Here is a 6,693-nt window from a genome sequence, read left to right as displayed (position 1 = left end):
GAGTAATTTTAATCCATTATCGTATTTATACAATATATCATGCTCTAAATAAAAATCTTCATACTCTTCGGTAGTCAAAATCCTTTTTATCGCCATCTGTGTACCTCGTCTATACTCAATTTCATACTGAAATTCTTCCAGCATCAGGGCCCATCGTGCAACTCCTATTGTAAGGTTCCTTTTCTCCATGGTTTTTATGAATGCATTACAGTCTGTAACTATTTTAAATTTCGTTCCTAGCAAGTAGATTCTGAATTTCCTCACACTTTTAATAATGTCGAGTACTTCGAGCTCAGAGCTTGTATACTTCATCTCTGTAGGGGTCGTCTTTCTACTCATGTAGTATATCGGGTGAATGCTCAATAACCATGTATACTTGCATAGGTGTGTAGTTATGATTGGACTTGTTTGTTACTTACTATGTATCCTAAAAATTTTACCTTGGTTTTCAACAGTTGGCACTTTTTCTTTTTCATTTCTAGTCCATATTCTGCAACTGTCTTTAATACAAGTTTTCGTCTTTCTATTCCCTCTTCTTCGTTCGCACTCAAGATGATAACATGTAGTATATAACGTACATTCTAGCAGTCAACTCCCTGAAGACATGAGCGATGAATCGCTAAATATAAGGATAAAGAAAATTAAAAAGTAGCAGAATAAATAATAAATGAAATTAGTGATTCTAGAACTACTGAGAATATTGACAATACTCCTTCTATTAGTATAACAACCAATAATATGAGTAGTTCAATTGATTCTCCGCTAAATTGGACATAGATCGCTGATTGTAACCAGATTTTGTGAAATTAGGATAAAACAATTGGAATTTCTATGGAAACTCTAGTTCGAGATAAACGTTGATTAGATAATGTTCGCCAAAAGCTCTGGGATTAGAATGTTCTATGACTTTGTTCAATAACCGTCGATCAGATCCGGGTATTTAAATTTCCATAGATAGTGAATATTCATATCATTATATTTGTAATTTGGATTGTAAATAAAATGAATTCGACTTATATTTTGGATTGATTGATGTCTTATACCTAGTTATTTTCAAACTAAAACTATTTAGATGATGTTTCTATTTGGCAATGAACACGAGAATTGTGAAGAAAATGGGAAAGTTTTGAAATTAAGAAAAGTAACTTCACACACTGACGCTAAATATCCATAGGCTTCTTCAAGATTTTTGCCAACAAAAACCGTTTCGCAGTTTGCAAAAAAATTAAGCTTATTCCAATTATTAAATGATGGTTTCATATTGTGTCCAAAACGTATCATATAGAAGATGAAGTTATAAATGCAACTGGGAGTTGTTTCGTCCAAGGAAATTTTATAGTATATCTAGCTTCAGAAATCGCGCTGAAGTAAATCGAATCGAAAAAAGTCTAGAGTTTTTCACAATAATGGCAGATGAAAATGAGTGGAATAATTAAGAAAGTCCAAATCGGAATTTCGAAGATGTAACCTCTTGCAGTATACAGCAACTTTCCATATCTCCGATTGAATTCAGCCAGGTACATATAGTTCAAAGACACTGTGTAAAACAAGGTGTATAGAAATGCTCGAAGCCATGTTGACCTTAATGAAACAACTTCCTACTCTCCCCGCTCTTCTAGAAGCTCTAGATAGTTCAACGGAAGGTAGAGGAAGTAATGAATGTGCTTTCCTGCACTCTATTCTGTCGTAAGAGTTCTCATTCGGTGTCTTAGTTCTGTCTGAGAAACATGGAATAACTTTACTTTCAATTCCAAGCAGTGTACATGGATATGCACATAGCTTCTCAACTCAGATAAAGAGAATTCAGGAAAAACGAGTCAACAGTTGTCCATCCTTTTATCCGTTACATCCACAACTTATCTTGAAATAGGGTGTTCAATAAAAATTGGAAATCAAGTACTCATCTCCTCCCGATTTTTCCAGGTTGGTTTTCACATTTTCCCAGTCGAAATTTCTATCATATGAATATTCATTTTAGAAAATACAAGTATAATACAACAACCAAATTTTTTCAGTTTAAATAATTGCTCACTGCTGTTGTTTTTTCTATTCTTTTTACGATACGCAACAATATTCTACCCTAACTGTGGCGGAAAAAAATGTTGAGAATCTTTGATTTGTGCATCGAAATTACGCGAAAAAAATTGCTATTTTAAAGTTGTTTTATTGGAATTTATTGAAAAATAAATAAAATTGATTGACTTGGACATAAGAAAAATTATCGGCTTGATAGTTGAATAATGAATTTAGTCATATTTATAAAATTTTTGTACCAAATGGAATTGGGCATCAAATTGACGGAAAGGGGCATAAAAATGATTGGATCTGCGGTCAACGCACTAAACATGGAATTACTCTATTTATGACGCTTTAAGACAATATAATTTAATTTTTTTTGGAAATTTATTTAAATTTAAAAAATAGGATTTTTTCAACAAACTTTATTGAGAAAATTAACAAATTTTTATCAAAAACTAGAACGGAAATTTGAATTCCGATAGAAACTTTTTTTAAAAATCATGACACCGCTATTCAAAAGTATCTTTCTGCTATTCTCCTTATACTTCGTCCTTCTTCTCTTCTTTTATTTATTGCTTCTCCTCTTCTTCTTCTTCGTAGTGAATCGAAAGTGAATCGAATAATAGAGGTAAAAATTTAAATACAATAAATATATGTAAAAACTTATTGTATAAAGTACAAATCAGCTAAGAAAAGGCCAGACGCGTCATAACTGACAAAGTCCGCAATAATTTCCTTCTCTCTTAGGCCCATCCCATTTATGTGACAGTGGCGTTTTTTTACGATTGTTCGGTATTTTTCATATAGAAATGCAAGTGCTAAATAGACTGGCAACGCTGCACGACTGCCGCTTGGTCCAAATCAGAATTCGAAGGTAAGTCGTCGCGTAACCATGGATCTTTTACCATTGCGAGTCTCTCTTCGATGTTGCCAAGCCTTTACTTAGGAAGGAAAGAACGGTAATATTATAAATAATTTGCGCTTATGGTCAGATGCATAACCGACCGAACATCGGACATTCGGCATTTAGTATTGTTCGTTGTTCAGTAGATAGTGTGATTTATTGTGTTCGGTGTTATTTTTAGTCTCTGCCATAGTTTATTCTACAGATAGCGCCGTTTTTGAACATTATGGATAAAATCGTTTTAAATAATGTCCGCAAAAAAAGTTGGAAAGCAAGGTCTTATTATACGCGATAAATCATAATCAATATTATTAATTTCATGGAAAAAGAGGCAGATGAAGGAGTTACTATTCCTTTAAAAAATTACAGGTATGTAGCAAGATTTAATTCGAGAAGTACGTTGAAGAAATGCAGAGTTTACACATTTGCCGAATCTGCCTGAAAGGTCCGTCCTCGATATAGACAACGCAGCATACCATAATGTACCAATAAAAAGCATATCACGACGGCTTCTAAAAAAGAAGAAATGTTAAACTGGCTAACAAAAAATGGATTACCGGCAGACCCCAAACTAATAAAACCGGAACTGTACCGCATTTTTCAAGAAAATAAATTTCGTTTCCCCATAAAGTACAAACTAGATGAACTGTTACAACAACATGGGCACCGTGTACTACGTTTACCTCCTTATCATCCAGAACTAAACCCGATCGAAAAAATCTGGGCATTAGTAAAAAATTGGGTAGCTGCGCACAATACAACATTTAAACTAACCGTTACGGAGGCACTCGCTAGGCAAAAATTGAGGAGGTATCGGAACAAGAGTGGTATAATATTTGCCAACATGTTTAAAAATATGAGAATGACCTTATACAAAAAGAGCACATCTTAGACCACATTCTAGATCACTTAATATTTACAGTAAACACGGGTTCATCGGAAGAAAGTGAAGACAAAAACAGCGAGGATACTGATACCTTATTAGAGGATTAACTAGGATGTTCGTCTCTAGTTTCTGATAGCAAATAATGTTTTTTTTAATTAACGACATAGATAAAATATTACACTCAACACGTGCAAACACTGCGTTTATTATAAATATACCATGCACACCAAACCTCTATGCAATAAACAGTTGCTATTTCTATAAGATACTGTGTATATCTATCTATCTATATATATATATATATATATATATATATATATATATATATATATATATATATATATATATATATATATAATTAACTAAGTAATATCCTACTGTAATATATGTTTAAATCTTTAAAATATATTTTTTTGTTATTTATTTATTATTTAGGACATACAGACAGCTGCCGAAAATTTGTTGAATGAACATATCACAAAGTCCTTAAAAGATACTATGAAGATAAGAAGAATATTCACATTGAGAAATCCAAGACATGTACTACTATTACCACACTCACTATTCGACTGCCTGACGCCTGTTTCGATGTTCTCCGTTAGTCTCTAGGTGTTTTGTACAAAACAAAAAAATATTACCGAGTATAATTTCATTTAAGATCGTCAGTTGATTGAATTAGTAAACTCACTAAAGGCATTGAACAAAATATGTAATTTGATTACATATCTATCATTACTCAGATTGAATTAGAACAACTTCCAAATTCAGTGGTAAGTTCAATAATTACTCATCTTGTACTGATTACTGTGGACAATTTAAATTTTGGTATCACTTAAATAAATCTTAACAAATCATGTGTTTTTATATAAAACCCCGTAGTTATGAAAAAGTTACTTTCGAGTAGATAAACTCAAATATTTGAGATCCCTAAAATCCTTTTCGTAGAAAATATGTATTGTTTTAATTTTTGTTTCCGCTCAACTCCATTATCTCGAAGTCGAGCAATATTACTAACTAATTAAACTATACGATAGGATCGGGAAATATAAAAAGCTTTTCTTTGGTGATGGGATGGTTACAAAATGTTTTTAAAGAATTTATATTTCAAAAATCTCTCCCCACTTTCATGAATAAATTCAAGGCATTTTTTTTTGTAAATTAGTTTTTCCTTGTCCTTGCTAAATGAAATACCCAATAGGTCCTTTGCTTCGGGTAATTCATCAGTAATCATGTTTGTTTCCTGTTTTCATTTTTTATTGGAACCTCAATATCAGTGACATTATTAGAACATTTTTCTTATTGGTTATAAGAGATTCCTCACTCTTGGAAGCACTAAAAGTTTCAGATGAGTGTAATAATTCAATTTAGGAAAATATAGATGAAGCGGATTTTTCAGTCTGATGTAAAATACAGAATATGCAATAAATATGCATATTGATGAGTATGATTTACAGAATCTAAATGCTTTTGAGAGGTTGACAATATCTAATACTAATGAATGAATCACCTCTTCCCAAATAGTAATTACAAAGCCAGATCGATAAGTCCATCAATTTTTGAATTTCCCGCCTGCCAACTGAAACAGCAACACTGCACACGTCAATATGCAGTGTTGTTTTATTACTATATCTATACACCAAAAAATTGCTAACAATAATTTATTCAAACTGCTTAAGTTATTTATACAACTTTTTTTATAAACATTGAATATATTGATTAAAACTGAATTAACTATAAGAACAGCAAGAGCACGGAGGTAAACGTATCAATAGATTTGGAGCTCAATAAGATTTGAAATTTTTATAAAAAAATTCATGTATGTATTATATGAAAGAATAATCTACATACCTTCAATGTCAAACACATATGTAAACTTCATAACAATTAAAAAACACAATTAAGATTTTTACTTCATCAAAAGGTTTGTAATAACTTTTTCAGAATGTAAATAAATGATTCTGTTATTTCGATATGGTTCGGGAAGTCTATCGCCATCCAGATACACTAGTGTACAAATTGCAGAAAAATAACGATATTCTTCCACGAAGAACATCAATCCCGTTTGACGCGGCAATGCCGTCAACATCTTATGAAAATAAATTAGAAATGGATTTTTGTGACTGCTTGAATTTAAGATGCCATGGTTGCTTTGGAGAATGCTTAAAATGTGCTTCTAAGAAATGTGGACCAGAATGTAAGTTTAACCGATCATTTTACATTAACAGAATCATTTATTTACATTCTGAAAAGGTTATCACAAACCCTTTGGTGAAGTAAAAATCTTAATTGTGTTTTCTAATTGTTTTGAAGGAAAATGTTTATATATGTGTTTGAATTTGAAGGTATTTAGATTATTCTTTCATATAAGATATTAATGAATTTTTTTATAAAAATATTATTAAAAATATATTAGATATTGCCAACCTCTTAAAAGCATTTAGATTATGTAAATCATACTCATCAACATGCATATTTATTGCATATTCTGTATTTTACAACGATGTCTGAAAGTGCTTCCAAGAGTGAGGAATCTCTTATAACCAATAAGAAAAATGTTCTAATAATGTCACTGATATTGAAGTTCCAATAAAAAAGAAACTTTCTGGTAACGAATAACTAATTTAATAAAAAAATGCGTCGAATTTATTCATGAAAGTGGGGACACATTTTTCAAATTTAAATTCATCAAAAACATTTTTTAACCATCCCATGACCCAAGAAAAGCCTTTTACATTAGCACTCAGAATGTTGTTATTGAGTAGAGAGTGAGTTTACTAATTCAATCAACTGACGATCTTAAATCAAATTATACTCGGTAATATTTTTTTGTTTTGTACAAAACACATAGAGACTAACGAAGAACATCGAAACAGGCGTCAGACAG

This window comes from Diorhabda carinulata, chromosome Y (assembly GCF_026250575.1).
Source record: "Diorhabda carinulata isolate Delta chromosome Y, icDioCari1.1, whole genome shotgun sequence".
NCBI classification, from domain to species: Eukaryota; Metazoa; Arthropoda; class Insecta; order Coleoptera; family Chrysomelidae; genus Diorhabda; species Diorhabda carinulata.
This window is presented reverse-complemented; position numbering follows the sequence as displayed.